This window comes from Neolamprologus multifasciatus, chromosome 22 (assembly GCF_963576455.1).
Source record: "Neolamprologus multifasciatus chromosome 22, fNeoMul1.2, whole genome shotgun sequence".
Taxonomy (NCBI): domain Eukaryota; kingdom Metazoa; phylum Chordata; class Actinopteri; order Cichliformes; family Cichlidae; genus Neolamprologus; species Neolamprologus multifasciatus.
In genome coordinates, this window is record NC_140459.1 from 6,405,523 (window position 1) to 6,431,544 (window position 26,022).

At 39.9% G+C, this 26,022-nt stretch overlaps 1 protein-coding gene and 1 long non-coding RNA gene across 6 annotated transcripts in view; one reads left to right on the forward strand and one right to left on the reverse strand.

Annotated features, from left to right (window-relative positions):
- The window catches only part of pvrl2l (PVR cell adhesion molecule related 2 like), a 381,196-nt gene that overhangs the window by 45,866 nt on the left and 309,308 nt on the right, over positions 1-26,022 (forward strand). The gene's annotated exons all lie outside the window — the stretch shown is intronic.
- Positions 10,700-11,685, reverse strand: LOC146492777 (uncharacterized). Its single transcript, XR_014871999.1, has 2 exons — positions 11,449-11,685; positions 10,700-10,804 (listed from the first exon to the last, which is right to left on the reverse strand). It is a non-coding gene; the product is annotated as an uncharacterized LOC146492777 (long non-coding RNA).

Sequence of the window (26,022 nt, forward strand, 5' to 3'; positions counted from 1 at the left end):
TTCAGTTTGTGGCCTGCATTCAAAGCTATGGTAATGCCATGGATAGGCCAGCGTGCTGAGAGCTTAACCAGGACTTCAGTCTTGCTTATGAGTCAACTCGGCGCACATTTGAGAAACCCCTCAGCTAGTGTGGCGGAGAAAACCCGGGAAAGGCAAACACAGGCAGCTCAGTTAGAGCAGATAAAATGAAAAAGGGAGGAAGTGGGGATGGAATAAGAGAGGGATAGATGGGAGGAGGAGAGGAGAGAGCAGCGGCTTGCAGAATGAAAACAGCATGTAACGACAAACAGATATGTAGTAATGATTGTGCGCGAGTTTTTGTGCGTGTGCAGCCTGTTTGTCCTTGCTTGCCTGGTTTATCATTAGACTGCACATTGCAGCTGTGCACGGAGAGCATTGGTGCATGTTTTAGAGACGATAGAGGGGAGTGATATGAGGAGGCGGGTGAAGAGATCCAGCGAGGACCTCAGTCTGCAGACCTTTGTCTTTATATCTCCCCAGTTTCCTCTGTAGTTCTCTCTCTGCCTCTCAGTATTCCTGCATCCCTAGCTGTGCATTTTGGTGAGCTGTGTTTGTCATGGCTAAATGGGAGCTTGGCAGCAACACATGCCAGCTTTGTTGTTCTTTTCTGGAAGCTGCAGGGGGAAACGAGGAGCGGGGGAAGCAACTGAGGGGGAGAAGAAAGGCAGGATTGCAGGAGACCACAGGACATGGTGTGCGCCACAATGTGCAGGCCATGGTAACAATAGAATTACAAGCATTGGCATAAACTCATAAACTCGTTCAGTGTTTCGGGATTGTAATTCTCACCGCGCACATGGAACTGTGATGCTAAGTGAGTGGAGAAACACACGAGCGGGGTTCGAGATGTTTCCCGTGCAAGGCTGAATCAGTACAGCAAGGTGCTAATGTGGCATTCAGCATCTTATTGGACGTACTTTAAGATATCTTAGGTTGTGAAATTTCTCTAACTTGACATTTATGTCTTTATTGGTAAGAAATGAAACCAATGTAGAGTGATGATGCATTTATTTCAGCACAGACACAATAAAAGGAGATCCTGTTGTCTGTAAACCTTCCTTTGCTACATTGTTTTTCATTGTTTCACTGTGGATGAAGCAGAAAACTGATTTCCTGTTAATTATTCTCATAATAGTCTAATTACTGGGTCATGCAACAGTTGTGCAGTCATTTCTGAGCGCATGGTGAAGATGCTGCTTTACAGTTTACTAACTTTGTTGGTTCAAACTGAGAACACACTATACAATATATAAGCAGTTACCACAAGGCTCGGGCTAGCTGAAGCTATAGTTTCAATTGATTTCTGACTATATCAACATGTCTGAATGGTGACCAAGAACACATTAAAGACTGTAATTTGTAGGAGTTTGAGACCAAATACGCCATAAGCCCTTTCAAAGTTGGTCAAATTCCAGTTCGCGTGTGTCGCAAAGCTGCCGAGAAACAACTTGGAGGAAAACCGATGCAGTATGAGAAGGATTACTACAAATGGCAGCGATTCATGCAGTTTGGGAGCATATGTATTCCAAATGTGGGAAACACAGAAGACGTATGATAAATTAAAGTTAGTAATGTGTTGGGCTACCAAGATCCACCAGAACAGCGCGTGATTCTCCAAGTTTGTGAAACAGCATTTTTCTATGAATGTTTTCCTTATTTGGTGTTTTGGTGATGGCGGAGGGTAGCACTGGCTCATATGTTGACCACAAATCTCCTATAGATGTTTAACTAGGTTGAGATCAGGAGATTGCAGTGGCTGCGGCACATAATTTGCATCATTGTCACCTTTCTCAAACCATTGAGTGATCATTCATCGCCTATGTATGGGAACCTTTCATTTTGGAAAAGACCCTTCCCACAGGGATACAGATGTTTCATCACACGATGAAGGCGATCACTCAGAACAACTTTGCACTGATGTGTGGAGCCAAATCATTTTTCCAGATCCACTCCCTGTAAAGGTCGGAGGTTTGGGTTTTCTTTTCATTTTGTCACCAGTCTTTAGGACAGCGATATCGAATTCATGTGCGTTTGAGAAGTAAAGTCTGCATTTGACATCTGAGACAAAAGCAGCTCTGAAAGCTATCACCAGGGAGGAAAATGTGGTGCATAATAATTGCTTAGTTTTGTCTTGGCAGTTGTCTAGGTTACCCCTGTTTCCTGTCAGGGGTTAATCACGGATATGCAGCTCTGACCCTGACTTGAATGTGGTGAGTTTGACTCATGTTTTTAGCTGAATAATACGCTTAAAAAACAAGAAAATATCTCTTTCTAGGCAAGCTTTGCCAAATTCTACATTTAACATTTTGCCATAAGACCAAGTTCATGCTAACATTATCCATGAATAAAAAAAATACATACTCGATTTGCTTCAGACGCTTTGGTGAAGCAAAGTTTTGGTGTGAAAATCAACTTTAACAAGAATGCAAGGCAGCACCGCGTGGCAACACCAGACGAACACAAACGTGTCTGCGAGCTCAGATAAATCACTTGGCAACAAAAACGCCATATGTATTCCTTGTTATTGCTGAGATGAAAGATAGTCTTTCTTCTATTGTGAAGTCCCATAGCAGTGGAACGGAGTGCAGTGCTTGGCATCTCAGACTCATCAATCCCTGTGTCTCAACCTCCTGTGTGGCATGTTTTATGATCTGAGCAAACTGTTAACTTCATTTGTTGGATACACTGGGTTTGTCTTTTATGTAAAACAGCACTATTACCAGCTTTGAAAGAAAATGGAATTTTCTACAGCTTTGAATGTATTTGCTGAAAAAAAACTCCTCAAGGGCTCAAGACTTCACTTGTGGCCTTTAAACAGCCTTAACAGCTAAAACTACTCTGTCAGTAAGTAAACTATTTATGATCCACATCTTTGAGTTCACGTTGACAGTGTAGAAATGTGGTGTTGAAGCGATATTTATTTTTTAGTGGGTGAAAAATAAACTTGGCTGTTTTCATTTATAGATAGGCGTTTAATTAGTTTCACAATAAAAATCGACAAATAAAGGATCGTGTTCAAACTTATGAAACACTGCTTTCCTCTTCAGTTGTGATGCTACTCTGCTACATGTAATGTAAACAGTAAACAAGAGCCTGTACCGAGTATGTGATTCTACCATTTCTGCATTGCTCCAGACAGTTTAAAGGAATTCTGTAGCACAGCTGCGTTGGTAAAAAAATGTCTTTATCACAAAGGTAAAGCAATTTGGATACATAATGAAAATACTCAAATACAGTGAAGATGCTGTTTCATGTAAATAAAATCTACTTTTCAGATGTCATTTTAGCATGCTGAGTCTGCCTAAACACGTTTACAATAGGGCTGCCACAAACGATTATTTTGATAGTCGACTAGTCACCGATTATTTTTGCGATTAGTCGACTAATCAGATCATCATCCATTGGACGTAAAACGTACAGCTTGTTGCACCAGCAGCATCTGCTCTTATATAACTATCATTAGCTTACAGCTTTAAGTGTTTAAGGTATGTGCTAACTAAAAATAAAGACAAGATGATAGTTTATTAAATTTTAATGAAATTTGCAGATTGTTTCGGTGAAGTTTAATAAACTCCTTGCTATCTAAAATATAACAGGACACCGGAGTAAATTATCGAGCATCTCACACTTCTGATAATCAGCTGTCTGCTTGACAGTTATTCAGCTGTGTAAAAACTATAACTTTAATCTCAGCCAAACCGATTTACTCAGGAACAAATAAATTACTAAAAAAAAGCCAAACAATAACATTTTGAAGTTATCTAAGTGACTCATATATATGTTTAACCTGAGTAGCGAAGGACTGCAGTGGGTTTGAAAACGATTTACCCTAGTGAGCCTAGCCCCCGGCTAGCTATCGAGCTAGTGGCTAACAGACGTCTCCGAAAACGTCGGAGCACTTTTTAAAATATGTGGTGTCTTGATAAACTGAGAAGATATTTGAGGTTTACACCGCTACATTCTCGCCTGAAAATATGTTAAACGTTTATTTTGTGACCCAGAAAGAGTAATAAGAGTAATATTAAAACTAACTAGCTGCCGCCATTGTTGGAAACTGAGCTGGGACACAGCTTCTTCTTCTTCGGGGTTTAACGGCAGCTGGCATCCTTGTACATGCAGTGCTGCCATCTTCTGTTTCAGTCCGTTATTACACTGTTAAATCCTGCTACTTATTCCTGCGTCTTTTGGGATCTTACAAAGCTTCAAACAACTATTAAATCAGTCGTCGACGATTTTGATAGTCGACGTAATCGTGACTAGTCGACTAATCGTGGCAGACCTAGTTTACAATCATTAAAATGTTGAAGGATTTCTGGGCAAGGGATGGAATAAACCGAAGAGAGGAGGGTAACTGTGCACGAGTCCACCGACTACTTTCAGCGTCACAGCAAATGCACTTTCCTGACTGTAAAGTCGCTGCACACACACTCACACAAGCACACACAGACAATGGCATTGCCTCGGGGAACGCCTGGCTGACTTAGGCCCCCGACTCTGTTCCTCCTCATTCTATATGCCACTTTTTTTCCCTTTTTTCTTTTGCCTGTCACATTCACTTTCTCTTTTTATCCGTCTCCATCTATTTCTCACTGTCTTGTGGGCCGTTTCTGCCTTTTGACCCTGTTTACTGCCTTTTCCCCTATTATTTCTTACTCCTTAGAGCCCTTATTTAGTCTCTTTTTGTTTCATTGATTCTCGTGTTTTTCATCCATCTCTGTTAATCTGCTTCATTCAGATTCTCCCCATTTTTTCCCCTCCCTTTCTTGTCCCTCATTAATTACCCATCCCATGTGTTTTATCTTTCTGTCTCCTGCCTTCCTCCCGGGCCCTTGTGCTTCCTTTTTCTCTTTCCTTTCATTTTCAGGCTTCTCCATCTCTTTTTCTCTCGCTACCTTTTTCTGCCTCATTCTCATTTGGCCTCTCATCTTTGCCCCTCCGTGTCATCTTGCTCATTAATTTTCTCATCTTTAGCTGTCTTTCTGTTTCTCTACTGCCTAGGCCTCTGTCTGCTGCTGGCTTTCCACGCAATGATTTCATTAATTCATTATGGTACCCAGTCAAAGAGCTTTACGTGAATATTTCCTCCATTCTCCCTGCCTGACTTTATACGGTGGCCTTCATGTGGAAAAAATCTAACTATGAAACAAAACCCATAATAAATAAGTTTCCAGTGGAAATGCATTTGTTACACAATGAAGCTGAAGGCTTGATATTATCATGTGTGCTCAGCGTTCCATCTCGTATTATCACTGTACCGACATGCCACCTGTCAATCAAAGTTAGGCTGCGCTGTGGCTTTTTAATCCTCACATAGTTTTACTGTTGAAATGTCAGCCTCTGTGGGTGGAGCTTCTTCCTTTGAGGCACTCTTATGTTACAAAATAACAACTTTACCTTTTTGAAAAAACAAAACAAAACCATGGTAACACTGAAAAACACATTATTCTGCGGATAAGCTGCAGACATGCTAATGCAACGTGTAAATATAACACAGCTAAAGGTCAGAAACATGCCTTATATTAGGTTCTATGACAGGTATATACTGTATAGTGCATTTTATTTTTTGCAACATTTCACAAGCCTGCATCATTCCTCTGATTCACTTTCTTCCACAATACTTTTTGCTCTATTTTCGAGTTTGCCTCCCTCATTTATCTTACTCTGCTTCCATTGTTATTTTCCTTTGCCAGTCATTCTTTACTCTTTGCTTCTCCTTTTCACCTCTCAGACCCTCTCTTTCTCTGGGTTGAAGCAGAGCAGCATAAAGGGCATTAATGGACAAAGACAATCACTCTGAGAAGAAAGAGAAGAGAAACGAGTTAGTGTATGAAGAAGTCCAAAATCTAGAGAAAAGGGTGAAACAACAGATTTTCACACTGCGGTTTGCTCTTCAGCTCACAAACTAAAAAAACAAACAACTGCCGAAACTGTTTCTCATGTTGCTTTACCAACAGCAATTTTGAAGGTCAAGAAAAAAGTCTTTTAAAAAGCTCAGAATACTGGAAAAATCTAGGTTTGCTGAGGACGATCATAATGGAGCTTTCAGCTTTCAACAGACACTTTAATGCAGGATCTAATGACACTGAATGATGCGTACTTGCCATAAATACGAGGAAAAAAATTGCTTTGAGACTTACACAATGAGGACGAGGCGTGGAGAAAGCGTTGTTGAGTACAAAACATGTAACGCAAGTTGATGATTTATGAATGCGTGTGCGTTTTTTGGTGTAAAATCATGTACTTATCATACAAACATGCCAGGAAATTGATATGGCGCATTCTGTCACAGATTGGAACTGCGATTTTATTAGAGCCATTTCGCTCAGCGTGGAATGCAATGAACCAGCGAGATTGTTGTTATCGCGCAGTGTGTAGGGGCCATAAGAGAGAGATTTACTGTCACATTCGAAGCGAAAGAACAACTCAATAACAACTTGTGCCACAAAGACACGGCAAACAAAAGACACCATATTTAAAAGCAGTTGAGGGACTGAAGGGGGGAAAAAAGAGGAAGTGAGAGGAGGGAGGATGAGCGTGTTGGCTGCTTTCAAGGCTCACAGGAGTGATTTTCTCCCTCAATAGGAGTACTTAAGGCTCCATGGATTATTAATGGTCTATCTCTGAGGAGCAACCCCCCATCCTCCTCTTTCTGTTCACGTCACCGTGCTCTCTTTTTCCCCCTCTCCTTCCTTCTTTGGCACTCTTTTGCCCTCTTGTGTGTGTTTTCATTTATCTCCTCTTCTATCCTGCTCATTGTCTCTCTTTCTGCCTTCTTCCTCCTCAATTCCCACTTCAGTTTCCTCTTCTCACTTGCTCTTGACCCACCGCTGCCTCCCAAATTCATCAGTTTTTCACTTATTCCCCTATTTTCAATCTCCTCTTCCATCTAATCTCCATCCCCTCTCCCCTAGTCCATTCCAGCCTCGGTTCATCTATGTTTTTTTTATCATTCTCTTTGTCTCCCCTTTTCAATACCTACCTCAATTTCATCTTCCTGTCCAGCTCCTTCTCCTTCCGCTCCTTATGCAGCCTATTCTGCAGTTGATCTTTATTCCTCCCACCCCACATTTCATTGTCAGTGGGCTACATTTCAGACTTCTATTGTAAATTTGCCTGTGTCACATTCCTGATGGATCTCGCAGAAACCCTGGCTAATAAAGTATCTTACACAGTCAGTGTGATTGGCCAGTGGGGTTCTCACTGCATATCCATGTTTAAACAAATTGACATTTTGACACCAAGTAGCTCAGGCTGGTGCTCCTTATTATCCAGCCTGGCCTTCCAAGTTCATTGCATTATCTGTGAGTGACTAGGGGATGTTCAATGACTTTTTACCAAACTCCTTCCACTTTCTTAGAGGATACTTTTCTTTTCAAAGCTCTCCGTTAGTCTTTTATGGTCCGTCTTTTAAAAAAAAAACTTGCTAGGAGTTGTACCACTGTCATAGACTGTATATAAAAGATGGAAAAGGCCAACATGGTGGCACTTATTTGGTTTGCAAAGTCCAGGTGTGACATGGTGACAATGATTTACAACGAGCCAAGAACTCATCAGGGAAGAGTTTACTGAGGTCACAGAGTAAGGGACCTGAAGGCTGTTTTCCTATAGACTTTTATACAACTGAGAGTCTCTTTGCAAGTGGAGAAGTTTCCTCCTACTGGCCGCTGAAGACACTTAAACATTCTTTTCATTTTTCAGGTCGGACGTTACCTCCACTGTCTTTTCTAGATAATCTCATTGGTTTCTTATCAGTTAAGCAACTGCAAAAGATGCCTGTTAAGTGCTCTTCCTCCTGTATTCAGTTTAATTTAATTCAATTAAATTGAATTTTATTCACATAGCGACGAATCACAACAGCAGCCACCTCAAAGTGTTTTATATTTCCCACCGAACAGTGGGAAAGAAAAACTCCCTTTTAACAGGAAGGAACCTCTGGCAAAATTGTGCTGCGACCAGCAGGGGGTCTCACAGCATCGTCCATGCATGCAGTCACTCAGTCTGATTGGACGAAGGCCTCTTGTGTGTTGCCAACTCCAGCATTTCAAATTAAAATCAACAGAGTGGCTCGTTTGCGAAACTTTCTGCAGATGTTTCTGAGTCACGCAGGACAACCTAATTTGCATAAACCAGCCTAGCTTACAAAAACGAGGCTCGAGAAAATCATCGTCCTGTCGCTCAAAATGCGACGCGTTACCAGAATGCGTTGCATCGTGGCTGTTTACATAAACGATGAAAAAGGTGTGTGATTGAAACGACAGGTTCTGTGGGCAAGTTGTGCACCAGCTGTCTCTTCCTTAAGTATGTGTGTCATTTTAAAATAATAATAGTAGTGCTGAGCGCTGCACCGTCAATAAATTGCTCATGACCTTGTGTCTGCTAAGGCGCCACTGTAAGTACAGTTTATTAGGTTGAAAGCTACTTAAGAGCATTTTCCAGCCTGCTCTATAATGTTTGTTTATGTTTCCAGACCAGACCTCTGCTCCTCTTATTTACTAACTCCTGTTTTCACATTTGTTTCCATCAGTTTCGACTATACATGCAAAAAGACATTAAAAATTAAAAACACTGTGTTATGTCGGCTCAGTAACGGCCTGATATGAGGCGTGAGGAATGAAAATGAGCTTTGGGACTGACCATTTATTTTGTTATCTAGTCTAGTGTTTAATAGCCAAGACAACCAATTTTGCTTCAGTGGCACCTCACAAGGCCCCGGCGGAGAGGCTGCAGCAGGTCAGAACTTTTTGTCCTCTCTTGCCTCGTTTAACAAGTATATGCTGACACTGCTGATCCCAGAAGTCTGCCCGAGCCGCCTCCTCTTTGTGAACTTGCTAAAGACTTTAAGCCGCGATTGGATGAGGTTCAGTGTGCGGATGGGCCCGTTCGTGTCATAATGACCTAAAATAAGATCTTAAAACATATATTCTGTGGTATTAGTCGTCTCATGTTGCTTTAATAACTGCCTGACAAACCACTTTCATGAATCTGAGGTTTGAATCCTCGCTGATGTTTGCCATCTCACTGGACTGTTTTGTGTTTGAAATGAAGCTTGTAGATGATGATTATTCTCATTATAGATGAATCTCTTTATTGTTATTATTATTTTCAATTGCCGGTTAAACTCTTAAGTCTCTTAAATTGTTAAAAATGCTGAAAATGCTTCTTTATATTGTTTGTTTTGTCCGGACAACAGTCCCAAAGAAAGGAATTCAATTTACAAAGAAAAGAAAAGCACAATCGAGAAGCTGGAACCTGCAGCTACTTGCTGTTTGTTCTCACTTTCTTTGTGTTCAAGTCATTTATAGAAATTATTAAAAAACACTGAATTAATTTCCTGCATCCTAGCAACTTAATGTGTTCAGGTGGAAATTCAAAGGCACACAGGAAAGGAAAGATGACAAAACAAACTATTTTCAGCTTTCAGTGTTTTTCTCTGTTAAGCAACCATTTAGTTTTCCAGTAAAGAGCTAAATTGGGGGTTGTGGTCGCGGTCTCTCTCTCTCTGTCACTTGGTGGTCCAATTTTCTACCCTTGCCTCTCCCTCTCCCACCTTGCTCTGTCCATTTTGTCATTTTACCAGCACTCTGTCCTCCTCTCACGTTGCTTGCTCTCTTTCCATCCCTCCCAGTGGCTCAGCTTGTCAGTCCATTTTGCTTGTTTTCTCTAAGCCATCCCCTCTTTAGTAGAGATGCTCTTAAGCTCCTTGTTTTCCTCCTCCTCTCTGCCTCACTCTCCATCTGAGCAAATTGCTTTGGACGACGCATCCAGGTTGGAGTGTCCTAGTTTCTTCTTCCCTCTCTCTCTCTTTCCTCACGCGTCCTTTCTTCCTCTGCCCGTCTTTGCATTTATTTATTCAGAGAGGAGAAAAGACAAGGAAGAGGGAGACGAAGAAGAGGAGCGAATGAGTGAAAAAATACAAGCGAAGGTCAAGCGAGAGGATGAGGGCGAGACTAAAACAAATAAGAGGATAAGAGGAGTGAAAATAGTCTTAAGGGGCTATAAATTGAGTTTCTGTCAATATCCCTTCCTGCTTGCTGAAAGAGGATTGGTAGCAGTTTCATCTTGATGTCCAGCAAGCAGCGGCACTGCTAAGCTTTACAAAGTGGATGCCTGCTGTTCATGTACTGATCGCATATTTAATTCCTCTAATTTAGATTATTAAAAAACGAGTTAAATAATGAAACTTTTTTGGAATAAATGCTTATTAACTACCCAGGATTTAAGAAGATTGATGCTATTGTCAATTACCCCCCCAAATACAATCAGCTGTATCCAAATATGTCACTGACTGCTTTCTACATGCATGCAAGGATGACTTTTTTCAGTCAACAAATTGTTCAGCACATGACCTCACCAACATAAACCCAGTCACTTTTTAAGCTGTGAGCTTCAGTAGTTAGCAGGCCCAACGGATCAGCGGGTTTCCAGTCTTCATGGTGATATTTAGCAAATTTAGCTGTGGACTCCCTCTTTCTGTTAACCTTGTAGCAAGAAACACATTAGCCAGCAATGTCGGTGGTTTGCTTGTTAGGAAGTTAGAGATGTTTTTGTTCAGCCAAAATCTTTCTAGTCTCCCAAAAAGAGGAGACTGTAGCCCACTGGGTATCTTTCTGGAAAAGAAACTGAATTAAAACAAAAACACAAACGAGTGAAATGACAAACAGAAAAGCAAATTTATCTGTTTTTTTTTTGGTTCCAGTTTTACTTTTGGATTGAAAATAGCGGGAGAGAAAAACAAGATTCTGGTAAAACACGGTGTTGATGTTTCACTGTGTAGTTATCAGTTCTGACGATCTAGAAAGGGCGGTCCATGCTTTTATTACATCACGGCTGGACTACTGTAACTCCCTTTATGCTGGTTTAGATCGTTCCTGTCTGCATCGCCTCCAACTGGTGCAGAACGCTGCTGCTCGCATGCTGACCAGTTCCAAAAAGAGAGACCACATCACTCCGGTCCTCTGCTCTCTCCACTGGCTCCCAGTTGCTTTTAGGATTGATTTTAAAATTTTACTGCTGGTTTTTAAGGTTCTTAACGGTACTGCACCTCCTTACCTGGCAGAGCTTCTTAGCATTTACCGCCCCAGGAGATCTTTGAGGTCAGCAGACCTGATGCTTTTAGATGTTCCCAGGTACAGATTAAAGACTAGGGGAGAGAGGGCTTTTGCTGTGGCTGCACCCAGACTGTGGAACAGTTTACCTCCTCACATCAGATTCTCCACAAGTCTAGGAACTTTTAAAACTGCTCTTAAAACTCACCTCTTCTCATTGGCTTTTAGCAAGGTTTAACTTACTGTATTAACTTATTGTTTTATCAGTGAGGTGTTTTATGTACTTGTGTTTTATTGTATTTTATATTTGTATTTTATTGTACAGCACTTTGGTCAGCCTTGGTTGTTTTTAAATGTGCTTTATAAATAAACTTGACTTGACTTGATTAAATATAAACGTTTGATCGTTATGGCCCATGTTAACCCATTTGTCACTTTAATTTAGGTATTGGAGACTGTGCCTGACAAAAACTTGAGACTGCTTGGTGTAAAATTGCATCTCTTCCCCAGTTAATATCCTGAAGTGCATATTCAGTCAAAGGTCATTTATCATTTTCTACTGTGGTGTGACATTTTGTCATCATCATATCAAAGAAGACTTGAGTCTGATTTTGATAAAAAGTCTTTTTTTCCGTCTCACTGCGGACCATCTTTTTTATTTCTGTTGACTTAAAAAAGTCTATTATACATAAGCAAATTAAATCAAATGAAATCTAATTTAAGATAAGTCACTGAAAGCTTTTTATAATGATTTTCCTGTTGGTTTGGTTAAAACCTCTCTGGAAATATGCCAAATATTTCTCTCTGCAGTAAAAACCCTGAAAACTTCAGATCGAGCTAGTGGAGCAGAGCATAATCTCAGAGCGTAAGGAGATTGTACTGTTAAGTTATTAGTCTGCAGACCTTTCTATAGAGAATTAGTAGTAAAGGAAGTAAAACAGTAACCTTACACAGTTGTATGGCTTCTGGGGCACTTGCAATTTCATTATCCCGTGTGAATATGTTTAATGAAACACAAAGGTTGGAGAGTAATTCATTAACACTGCACCAGGCAAGGTTTTTATGCAAGGAAGCATTTTGCTTATCAGTCTAAATCCCAAATTGGGGCCACGACAGAGAATAGCTTCCCATTTCCACTAATTGGGATGTCGTAGACTCAAACAGTGAAAGCATAAGGAGAGACAGCGTGGCGGTTTAAGAAAAGGTGCCAGTTATGAAAGGAGAGAGTTTGAAGAGGAGAATGTTGAGTTCATCAAATGAAGACAGAGGGGGGAGAATGATTTGGCTGATTGGCAGAGAGGTTGATCTGCTGTCTAAAGCTGATGAAGGCAAATGATTCTGTCGTGTCGTTTTTTTTGCTAGGAGCAGTAAGCACTCTCCCTGTGAGGCTGGCTACAAAGAGTTAAAAAGATTATTGCAGGTATTAGCTGCACAGCGCTGTGCAGGGCTTGCACTCGTTCGTTCATAGAAGAGGAAGGGATAGAAACCTCATTCTGCAGAGACAAAAAACTGTAGAGAATAACGGAGGTCCACTGTGTACAATTAGTGCTTTTATCATGACACTACCTGCTGCTAACTGGGAGCAGAATAGCGACAGATCTGGACCCAGACTGAAAAATGTTCTCGGACTACTGCTGCAACAATACAGTATCACTGCACAGTCGAATGAGAAAAAAAAACAGAAATTGGAAAATCCTGACGAGTGATCATTTTTTTTCCCCTTTTTTATCAGAAAGTACAGAGCTTGCCTCTGCAGATTTTAAAACCCTCTTTGAGATTTGATTGTCACTTTTGATTCTGCAACAGATGTGATGGAAAGACTCTCTGGTGTTTGTGTGAAGTGTGCATTTCTCTGTTTGGAGACTGCAGGGATGACACTGCTCAGTTACAAGGTCCTGAAGTGGATTTCTACTTTCAGGGGAAGTCTGGGAAGTGCTCTCCAAATTCTGTAGTAAATGAATATGCATGAATATTGTAAAAGCTGATGCCTGTGAAGGGATAATCTATACTATACTTTTCTGGCAAACGTCTGGTGGGAATATAAATGCTAAAGTTGAATTTATTAGTGTTGTGATGCTATTTTAATGTTTTGTGTTTATATAGCAATCGTGCGGTCTGTGTTGTGGTTTAACTAGCAATGGCCCACCGAGATGAAATCTCCTGCAGCCATTAATCACATCGGCCAGCAGTCAGTGTTTAATACAGCAGCAGTGCCATGCTGTAACTGTGTGCTGCGAGGAGGAGCGTAATCACATCAAGAGATAGTATTTTGTCAAAATTACGAATCTGAATTGAGGGTGCAGGGACGGTGCTTTGACAGTTTTATGTGACAGTTTATGGAGATTTTGTTGGGAACACTAACATCACAGTATAATTATAGTGTTTTCTTTTTTCACAGAGAGAAACCGCAGTTACCGTAGATTGCAGGAGGTGCACCGTTAGAACACATGCGTACTTTCTAACCTTTTTTTCCCCCCTCCGAAAGTATTTCAGTGCGTGGGTTCAAACTTTGTTGCCAGTAATCATCTCCAGCCGAGTCGTACTAAAACATTTCAGGCGCACTAATTGTCTGGGCTTCATTGCAGGACCAGCCAAAGCTTAATTATTAGCACAGAGGAGCTCTTGTGTCCAGCGGTCCTCTCTGGTCATAACTGGCATCACCTAAACACAAACACAAAAACGTAGGTGCTGCTGTTGCTATGCAACTGTTGAAAAGTCATTTGAAGTGCAGGGCTCTTTTGGCTAAAGTTAAAATTTGTCATAACTTCATCCTCTTAAAGCATGCTTAGCCGTGAGGACCATACTTCGGAAAAATAATGAGGTAAATTAAGGCAGAGCGCTGTAAAGAGAAGTCCCTAAACACCCGGCCCTCACTCATTATCACTCTGGTCCTCGTAACAACATTCCTGTGGTTATTTTGTGAATCCTATTGCCAAAGAAAATAGCAGGTCAGTCGGGTTGAGGTTTAGAAAAACACACATTGTGCTTCACACACTTTGATGTGGCCCAGGCTCCAGCTAATTCCTCCTGAGCCTCTCCGTGGGCTCGAGGCCATTGTATTATACAGTGTGCTGTATTCTACCAGAGTATGAAAGACCCCCATTTCACAGGCTTTTTCCTAGTCAATCTGTCCTGGCCAGAGGCTGCTGCAATGTTATGTTAGTGACCTTGGGGTGCATTTGCATTGGCATGGATTAAAGGGTGCCTCAAGCGGCCTCATCACCCCATTAATATTTCAAAGCTTCACTCAAAAGTGTCCATTTGTAAAAGCAATGTCTGATTATCTACCTCTCCTGATTCCAGTAAACCAAGGGCACACATTATGAACGTTATACGCCTCTGAATGTTTTGCATGCAATGTCCGTCTGACGCTGTTCAAACTGTTTGTGAGGTGGCTGCAGGGCTTAAAGATGGCACTAAACCAGTGCCTAGGAACAATTTTCTACCTTCAGGGGCTCAGAAACCCAGATCACAAATGATAAAATCCGAATGCCTCGCTTACAGTTTATTTTGCGTTTTTATTTTTGGTTTCATGGCTTCTTCATTATCGAGAAAATGGTCCTCAACTTTTCTTTCCTAAAGCTGAATTACAATGTCAAGGCAAAGCCATTCTTCATTAAACTGTTCTGTAATATATAATATTGTAAATATTCATTGGTTCCTAATTTTAGAAAATTTGAAGATGAGGATTATTGCTGTTTTGCGTTTTAAGACGCTGTAGTGGTGTCACCGCATCATAAACTGTAGTTGTGCAGCTTAATGAAAACTCTGTATTTGCCTTCTTTTGCTTTTTTTCCCTCATTGTTCTCACTGAGAGCCGCGTGTTTGATAATTAAAGCACAAATGCAAAACTTTGCCCATGTTTTTGTCTTCTGCGGGCAAAAAGGACAAAAAGTATCCACAAACTCTTTAATCAAAGTTATTTTCTGATGCAATAATGTAATAAATGTTGTCATCTATGAAGTTTAAATGTTTCTGTTTTATACCAAAGCAGAAAAAAACACAAATGGACAATATAATTTTGATTGAATTACAGTCGTTCAGCTGCATTCCTTAACACACAAAAACGTTTTCCATAGATAGATAAATAGATACTTTATTGATCCCAGATGAAATTCCAGATTCTCTGGAACTCACATAAACACATATGCTAACATAAAGCAAATTAGCAAGAGATCTAAAAACTCATGTTATAAGTAGTTGAATGTTATACTTGTTGTTCAACTAACTAACTGCTAACTAACAAGTATAACATTCATTTTGCAGTTAAATGTTACACTTGATTAATTTCTGACTGCTTGAAATCTAGTGTGGTGGCTCAAATTTGGGTATAAAAACATGAATTCAGTGTATTTTCCTAATCAACAACAATATCGTTAGTTTTTGGTGGTCTAATAACTTTACTGAGCACTGTAGTAGCAAGGACATTTGATTTTCTATTAGTTAGTCACACAGGCTCTCATTCTGCAGTCATATGCATGTTTTGGCTGTTTATAGCTAAGTGTTCTTACCAAATTAGTGTGAATTAACACTGAAAGGTTTAGAAAGCATTTTCATGTTTGGCCTCTGGAAGAGAAGAAGCCACTTCTAAGCTGTAACAGCGGCAACTTGAACCACATGTTTGTGCTGTTCTTGTTTAACTACTGCAGTCTAACTATTGGGTGGCATTGTGGTGCAGTGGTAATGGCCACTGGTTGGATCTCTCTGCGTGCGCTAAAGCTCTGCTAGCATTAGCTGCTAATGCTAATGTAACTATGCTGCTAACCTTGCTAACTGAAGATTTGAAAACTAAATAGAAAGTCTAGGCATGGATATATACTCCTATGGTATCTACTTATAGCTGAAGTTAGAGGGAGGTATGTTAATACTTAGAAATGGCAAAAATATTGACTCCTCTCTGAGGTTGAAACTGAACTGCAGTTATATGCTCTGAATTGAAGGAAGGGACATATTTGAATGTTTAAACTTATGACATATGGTGAAGACAGGGTGCATCCATTTTTAATACTTGCAGCTTCTGGCAAAGTGAGACCTCAAAAAATAGAAGAATATAGATATTAAATTAAATGTTTGCAATGTTTTAGCAGCCTATACAAATCATAAACTTTTATATTGTTATTGATTATACTTTAGCTTGATTCCACCTAAAGCTATAAAAATGTAAAATGTAAAAAAAAAGTTATTTCCATCACCAAGTATGACCAGAAGCCAGAAGAACTGAAATTGAATTTTAATGTTATGCGGTAAAAAGGAACAAATTTGTCAATTTACAAGAATGTTTGACAACATAAATCAGTGTTCGCATTTGTTTTTGTGATGGGTGTGACTGGGACGGTCATGTCTTCCTCAGATTATCTTTGTTTTTGCTCTGTGTTTTTGTGTTGCCAGTTCTCTACTGGGTAATTTACTATTTTATTAAATGACTGTTTTATTTTGAACATGAAAATATATAAAAAGAAACAGAAAATCAAAGGAAAAATATGGAGTTGCCATGAATAACTCTACATATCACAATTTATGTGCTTGAAAAGGAGAAATACTATCTAATAATTTAAAAATCAGTATTTATCAGTATATAATCAGACAATATACATGAATAACTATTGACAAGTCCACACACATAAAACAGTACAAACAACAAAACAAAACCGCAAACTACGTTTTGACATTAAATGGTACGCCCTGTAATTAGCATCCCTCTAAAGTTTGGGGAATTCCACAATCAAACTGTTCCACAATTTTACACCACATAAGGATAGAAAAATGTCTTCTAGTCACTTGGAAACTGTGCGTCTTTATATTTAATTCATTTATTTAAATGGCTACAATGGCAACAAATTGCTTCTTACATTATACATTATTAATGCTGTTTTGAGATCTACAAGATCAAAGAATGGTGTTTAAACGTGTTTAGTCATTTGAAATTCATGTTTAGGGGCGATGCATTTGCTCAGGAGAGCAGAAGTCTCCTTAAACTGTCATTACGAGAAGTCCTCTGCAATGCACTCAAGATTACAAATCAGTGGTGCAGCATATGACTGATAGATGACTGTGTAAATTTGTGTAAATGTAATTTGCATTTTTCAAGATCACTTTACTAAATTTTGTAATTAGACAAACAGTTACAGCGGTGTGCAAATAACAGACCTAGTGAAGGAGAGAGCATAAGTTGTCTATAGAGTAACAAAACCAGAGGAATTAAAATGCAAATTTTTATTTAGCGAACTTTTATTTTGGAAAATAATGCAGGAAGCATATGCTGTATACAGTCAAGTAATTTATATATGTATAAATGGTGCAATAGTTACAGTTACCTTGCTTTCAATGTACTATTTCACCTCTGCTTGAGATGAAAAATAGAAATGCATTTGGTCATTTTTAATAAACACTGACTAATAAATTTCAGGTCATTATAAATTCAGATGATGATTCAAATTGAAATTATATTTCAATTTGAATGTTTTATTCCATTTCAAGCAGTTCCAAATAGGCAGCATTATCCCCCGACGCCCTTCATTTATTCAGTTCTTTTGAAAAGGACGAGTCATTTTAAAAAGCATTTTACTGTTCATAATTTAGAAGCAACATTTCACTGGTATTGATTTGCTTTCAGAAAGTGACTCCACCAGACTTGACTCACTGCATTACAACTTGGGCCTCCTCTTGGGACTTGACCCCTTTGGCTTAATATTACTGAGACCTACACCCTGTGACATTTCAAGTTTAAATCTTTATGGTGGAATGAAATAAAAAGTAAAGATGTGCTAAAATTGAGGTTACGGGGAAACCACATCAGTAATTTTAAATGGGGGGCAAAGGCACATCAGGTGCATTTGTCTTTATTGAACGTCTGCAGAAGGGGTGCATGTGAAGGTTGCAGAGATTAGAAAAACGTCACGTGGTGGTAAGTGGCTGAGTCACTCTAGAGTAAAATTCAGTTGGCAACCTTGTGGCTGGGAAGATGAAAGGTGTCAGGGACTGACCGCAAACGGTGACCAACAGGTCATCCAGAGGTTGAATACCCTCAAACTCTGGGTGATGCCAATAAACTTGTATGAGTGAATCTAATTGCCATATTACCACAAACATGTTGTATGTATTTGGCAGCTTGATCCTATCATGAACTAATAGCAGACTGATTGTCATTATGTCACTACATTGATGCACCAAAGCTGCTGAGTTCTGAAAACTAAACTAAAAAGCCTGATTTAAGGACAGCACAGAAAAGCCCCTAATACAGAACCGAGTAGCCATCAGTGGCAAAAGACGAGGTATTGAGGTATGCTGACACAACATGAAAGAAGAGGTAAGGTGAGGGTTGCAAAGCGGCTTGCAGGTATGCTGCAACAGTCAGCCACATAAAGTGGCACAAACAACAACAACACAGGTATTTATGATATGAGAGCATTTCTTCAAATGACCTGTTTTCTTTTCTTCATGTCAAGTGTGGCATTATAAGCTTTACCCTCCATTCTTGAAAGCATTAGTCAAATATAATTTTCTATTGTGTAGTCAAAGGAGCTTGCAAAGAAAAGCGTCTGGACCTCTTTAAGTTGCTTGAAGACGTTTCACCTCTCATCCGAGAAGCTTCTTCAGTTCTAAGGTCAAATGGTGGGGAGTCCCAGATTTAGACCTAGTGGGCGTATCCCCCCCACAGAGGAACAAAAGGACCCCCTGATGATCCTCTAATCGCCTGAGCCAAGGTGTGAAACTGGGTGTGGTGTCCCAATCAGCCAGGGTTTCAGGTGAGCTCTTTGTGAAACCTGGCCCCACCTTATCATGCAAATTCCTGAGGTCAGATGGCCCAGGATGTGAGTGGGCGTTAAGGCGTCTGGGAAGGGAACTCAAAACTGGATTATAGATGGCAGACAGTTGGTGTCGTAAACCACCGCCTCTGTTCAAAGATGGTCGCTCACAGTGGACATAGATGGCTTCTTTCACTCCTCTTTCAAACCATCTGTCCTCTCTGTCCAAAATGTGAACATTGGCATCCTCAAAAGAGTGTCCTTTATCCTTAAGATGCAGATGGACAGCTGAGTCTTGTCCTGTGGAGGTGGCTCTTCTATTGTGTACACCTTTTAGAGAAAAGGTCCAGATGGATACTTGTTTGTTTTACATATGTTATCAACAGCCTCTGTTGATTTCTTCTCAACAATGAAGTTAGTTTTCTTTTACAGGAGACCATGATCACGATCTTTCCCTGACCTTATTGTAATGGCATTAATGATAGGAGTCACAAAGTAGAAAATGTTACTAATAATTACTAGAAATCTTGGCGACAGTCCTAAGAGTCTTTATTAACAAAAACAAATAACAAAAAAAAACAGATTGCATTTCTAACTTCCCCAAAGAAGCAAATATTTTATTTATAGATGCAATGAGAGATATTATATAGATATATTATACTGTGTAGTATGGCTGTAAACAAGCATTTCTGACATCCAAGAAGGAAATTTTTAAATTAAATTTAAAGGATTTCTAAAGTCTTCCATCCATCTGTCTCTTTTGCATTAAAACAATACTGGTTAAGTATAATAATTATGACATAACAGCTGGGAATCCCTGTGTTTTGAAATCAGTGAAGCGTATGCAGCTGCAGTGAAAATGCATCAGCACGTCTGCATTGTCTGCTGGGTGGTTTGACACCCTGCAGTCGAAAGCAGCGCAAAGTGTTCAGTGAGCGAGGCAGCTCAGACAGACCTCAGACACTGGAGGAATAACACACTGTGACTGTTCTATTAAGCCTGGTGACTATACCGCACCTCATTAGACGCGCTGTATGTGCCAACTGGAGGTTTGTCATGTGGGTGCGTGTGTGTTTCTTATATTTCACCTGTTGGTAGGACGTAATTCTGTTAATACAGCACATTGTGGGGCTTGCTGTTTTTTTGGGAAGGACAATGGAAAAGGCCCTGTGTGATAATTATTACAGCTTAACACGAACACTTGGAATTAAGGTTAATTTTAGATTTTTGGGGAACTCAATCTGATTTCCTCTGAAGTGATGGAATCGTGTGTGTTCATTGTTTTGCTGTTTCTTTCTGTAGTGTGTTCATTTGTTCATAATTTAAATGAATGCTAATTCGGCGAGTCACCCAAGTATATTCACAGCTGCCGATGTATAGGTGGTGTGTCATTTTGCAGTATTTCTTACTTTATTTTTTCCTTTGTTTGAGAGAATGACAGCATCTAGTATTGATTTTCACATAAACACATACGCTAACATAAAGCAAATTAGCAAGAGATCTAAAAACTCATGTTATAAGTAGTTGAATGTTATACTTGTTGTTCAACTAACAGTTGACCAACTAACTGCTAACTAACAAGTATAACATTCATTTTGCAGTTAAATGTTACACTTGATTAATTTCTGACTGCTTGAAATCTAGTGTGGTGGCTCAAATTTGGGTATAAAAACATGAATTCAGTGTATTTTCCTAATCAACAACAATATCGTTAGTTTTTGGTGGTCTAATAACTTTACTGAGCACTGTAGTAGCAAGGACATTTGATTTTCTATTAGTTAGTCACACAGGCTCTCATTCTGCAATCATATGCATGTTTTGGCTGTTTATAGCTAAGTGTTCTTACCAAATTAGTGTGAATTAACACTGAAAGGTTTAGAAAGCATTTTCATGTTTGGCCTCTGGAAGAGAAGAAGCCACTTCTAAGCTGTAACAGCGGCAACTTGAACCACATGTTTGTGCTGTTCCTGTTTAACTACTGCAGTCTAACTATTGGGTGGCATTGTGGTGCAGTGGTAATGGCCACTGGTTGGATCTCTCTGCGTGCGCTAAAGCTCTGCTAGCATTAGCTGCTAATGCTAACTTAAGCTGCTAACCTTGCTAACTGAAGATTTGAAAACTAAATAGAAAGTCTAGGCATGGATATATACTCCTATGGTATCTACTTATAGCTGAAGTTAGAGGGAGGTATGTTAATACTTAAAAATGTCAAAAATATTGACTCCTTTCTCTCTTAGCTTCTCTAAAACTGAAGATCTTTCCCTTCCTTGTCAGAGCCCATTCGTTTCTCTACTTTCATAGAGAAATGAATGCTAATTCGGCGAGTCGCCCAAGTATATTCACAGCTGCCGATGTATAGGTGGTGTGTCATTTAATAGTTGACTGTCTGCTCAGTCATATTTTCAATTCCCTTCAGCTCTTATGTTTACCTAAAGGCTTGCTGGCTACGTGACTGTTATGAATTTACTTATAACATTTAGCTGCTTCTCCAGTGAGTCGACTTTAACTCTGCTGTTGGGGCTGGTAGTCTGTCTTCTGCTTCAGAGATGCGCTCGAAGCTGGAGGGCAAGTCTAACTAGAGTCTGCCGCAGGTGTAGAACCAGCTCGAGTGCTGCTACATTGAGTTCACTGATATTGCAGAGCAGAGGAAGGACTACAGTCAGCAGGTGCAGTCCACTGGAAACAGTGGAGTGCGGCTCTTTGGTCCCCAAGAAAAATTCTTAGGAGACAGCCATATTATTTTATTATATATTTGTCAAAAATAACTTATTGTTTTGTTTGTAGTTCAGTTAGGGAGGGTGGACGTGACATTTTGCAGCTGTCACCTGAACGCAGTGATCAGGACATCAAAAACATGCGCATACAAATAAATGAAGCAGTAACATACATATGTGCATACAGTCCATAAACACTACTATATGTTTACAACTCCTCCGGGACTTTTTTGCATATTTGTGTCGATCTTGCAAACTGTGCTGATGTAGACGGGAGAGCACACACGAATGACTGTTGACAAATAGCTAATTAGCAATCAGAAGAAGATGCCTGGGCTGGAAAAGAGATCTCTGTTTCTCAGTGACACACACACACACACACACTTGCGCTCTGTCTGTTCTCCCATGTCGCTAAGCGCTTCCTGAGCTCTTTGGGGACCTGCTGTCACTGATGTGGAGTCTGTATTTAGAGTGTCACACTAAGCTGTGGCGAAAGGTTAAGGAACGCACACATATGCAGACACACATGCTCCGTGTAGGCAGTGATGATGATTTTGATCATGGCTGGCGGATGCTGGAACTGTTTAAAGAGGCCTGTCATTTGGTTTCAGCTGTGATAATGACATCCAGGTGCTTATTCTAATGAGGTGTGAGTGTTTTTATTTATTATTTATTTCTCGCGTGGTGAAATTGCGCGCAGTAATCATGACGTTTTTAAGCTAAAATTAAACGCCACTGCCTTTACGGCTAAAAGCTGTTGTTTGTTAAACTATAATTAGTTGATATATTCAGATTGTATTGATTTCGTTTTTGGATGGTGGTGGTAGGGGTGGGGGGGTGGTTGTCATGGAGAGTTCAGCCTGGTTCAGTGATACGTTTTCATTACAACATTTCTGCTTTTCTCAAGCTTGTTGTTCTCATATTGGGTAAAAAACTGAACTGAAACAGAACTAAATTCAACAAAAGACATGAAAACTGAACTGAAACAGAACCTAATTAGGATGTTTTTATGCCTCAGTGTCAGAGACAATCATAGCCAGAGGTATTGTGATTTTGGCTCGTCTGTCTGTCCCATTCTCGTAAAGCAACATCCCAAGAATTTTTCAAGAGAATTTTCTTCAAATTAAGCGCAAATGTCTACCTGGACTCCAGGAGGGAGTGATAATAAGCTGGTGGCCAAAGGCCAAGGTTATGGTGACCTCACAAAATACATTTGTTGGGTAAGAATTCAGCTCTAACAAGCAAATCTCTAATAGGGTAAAAAATGAATGCATGACAAGCAAGAACACTTGCTTCTCATTCGGTGCGGTGACTAAATGCAGCATTAAAAAACAAGCCAATAATTCTGAACATAATCTGAACATTTCCAGTCACGTGGAAAGTTTAAACATCTGCCAAAGTGGAACAATTCTCACAGATGCACCAAGAGACACCGCTCGTGTTAAACTCACCACTCAACACTGCCCTCAACACATGTTGCCGTTTCTGTTTGTGTCTTGGGCTTATAATTCAAATTTATTTTTGGCAGAAGAACAAATAAAATTAAATGAGGGTAGTTGGGCAGAATTTAAAAGACAACAGAGCTTGGACTTTGATGAAAAAAAGAAATCGAAATCTCGTTGTTGGTACGCTGCTGTCGTTTATTTCAAAATCTCTGCATGTAAAGCTCAGTGACAGTGTAGCTCCCAGGGGGTGGATTTTAGGCTACAAAGTTATTTTTTTTTATCATTTCTTGTGTAACAGATAATCTAATATGAAAAGTTCAAAGAAGCTATTTATGCTGACGGGTCAAGCTCGAGGAGGCAAGATGCAGTTGCAGAAAACTCTTAAAATAAGAAGAGAATCTGCATAATTTATTCAAATGTTAATTTTCTCGAGCTTCTAAATAGAAATGTAATCTTCATCAGTTTGCAGAGTCAATGTGAGCATCTCCCATCTGTATTACCACAATACAAAAAGGCTGCAGTGAAGAAGCTTGAACCCAACTGGCAGCTTTGTCAGTAATATGTGGCCTTGGCTTTCAGCCTTTAGAAACAGTTGAGAGCTTCCTGATTGTTGAGCTCTCTCCAGTAGGCACCTGCTAAATGTGTGGCTGAAGGTGATGAGTAGTATCCAGAAAAGGTTACTGTTTGCAGGACACAGGACAGGAGCCATGGACGGTTTAAATGCCCATCCATTTACCCTGTAATTCTGTCTGACACTCTGTGTGTCAGTACAAGGAGCATCACTACTGCACCACTCAAGGTGAAAACCAGCTGTAAACAAACAAGCATTTTCTTTTTTTTTTCTTCCCGTTTTTCAAAAGATCGCCTCAGCATGTAAGTTATCAGAATACTAAAGTGACTATGAGGACAAATATGAACATCTCAATTACATTTGGTTTAAAGTCTTTGTGCATCACCGAGGGGTCACTGCAGACGAGATAGATGGATCTGACATTGAGATGCAAAGAGAATTACGAGCTAAACAAGGAAACATAAAAGCATAAATCACTTTTACAAGGTCAGCCAGGCATAGGAAGGTTTCATCTGTACAACTTTCACTTGATCTTCAAAGCAGAGATTTGTCTCTGATACGAGTATCAGCTTTGAAGCGGCTTTCAGTCTTTGACGGCGATCTTGTGTCATTTAGCTTCGCCGCCCATTTCTTCTTTCTTAGATTCAGGTTTTATTTTCCCACATTTTTATAGCTGATGTCATTTACATACATCAATACATCATGTAAATGTAAATGAGTTTTGTGCTTTAGCAATACAGATTACTGTTAACTGGGCGATCTCATACAGATTTGTGGATGTGGCAATAAAGTTTTTAAGGCAGAATGTTTTGGAGGTGACTTTGATTGTTGTTTTCAGTTGTCATGTAATTAATACTGAGCAATATGACATACTGATATTAAAAACTCATGATCTGACAACAAAAGTGCCAGATCGAGTTTGTTTTTACTATGATGCACAAACATCAGACCATGTAAGGAAAAGCAACTCGCTGATGTTGCTCCTTCTTATGTTGCCAGTGTGAAGTACTGTATTCAGTTCAATTCAATTCAATTCAATTTTATTTATATAGCGCCAAATCACAACAAAAGTCGCCTCAAGGCGCTTCATAGATACAGAGAAAAACCCAACAATCATATGACCCCCTATGAGCAAGCACTTTGGCGACAGTGGGAAGGAAAAACTCCCTTTTAACAGGAAGAAACCTCCAGCAGAACCAGGCTCAGGGAGGGGCGGGGCCATCTGCTGCGACCGGTTGGGGTGAGAGAAGGAAGACAGGATAAAAGACATGCTGTGGAAGAGAGACAGAGATTAATAACAGATATGATTCAATACAGAGAGGTCTATTAATACATAGTGAGTGAGAAAGGTGACTGGAAAGGAAAAACTCAATGCATCATGGGAATCCCCCGGCAGCCTACGTCTATTGCAGCATAACTAAGGGAGGATTCAGGGTCACCTGGTCCAGCCCTAACTATATGCTTTAGCAAAAAGGAAAGTTTGAAGCCTAATCTTAAAAGTAGAGATAGTGTCTGTCTCCCGAATCCAAACTGGAAGCTGGTTCCACAGAAGAGGGGCCTGAAAACTGAAGGCTCTGCCTCCCATTCTACTTTTAAATACTCTAGGAACAACAAGTAGGCCTGCAGAGCGAGAGCGAAGTGCTCTAATAGGGTGATATGGTACTACAAGGTCATTAAGATAAGATGGGGCCTGATTATTTAAGACCTTGTATGTGAGGAGCAGGATTTTGAATTCAATTCTGGATTTAACAGGAAGCCAATGAAGGGAAGCTGTACCTCAGTCATTTCAGCACCGAACTGTAAACGGAACTTAGAATATGAAAAAAGAAGACTTTATATTATTGAAACAAAAACCAGGAAATATTGTAAGTAGTAGGGAAACAAATGGAAGAATCTAAATAAACCCGACAGCCAAGCGAGTCAGAGAGTACCAAAGCCACCTGGCTGAAGGTTACAGCAACTGAAGGGCGAGTTCAGTGTTAACGAAGAGACGTGCTGTCGCTGAGTTAGAGGGAGGAAAAGAAGGCATTTGGGGCCAGTGTGGAAAACTGTAAGGATGTGGAGCAAGGAGGGAATTTGTGTGGCCTGAAGAGATGAGATGAGGGAGACGTGAAGTGACAGAAGGAGGAAAAGAGGCACAGAACGCACTGAAGTCTCAATGAAATGAAAAATGACTGTCCTTTTCACCTTGTCAGCTAATCCTCCACGAAACAGCATGCAGCGCCCTATGTTATATCATTCTTGTAATGAAATACTATTTCATTATTCATCATAGGCCACACATTTAAATTAGCTATTTAATAGCAGACCAAATGTGAAAATTAAATGAAAAGCAATATATAATATAATAGACATGTTATGGACTCTTGGACATCTTGGTTATTTCTAATGCCTGGAATTCAGAAACATTTAGGATTCATGATAACTCTAGTTTGGTTTGGATACTGGTCTACTCAAGACATTCAGGCTTTATTACTGTCT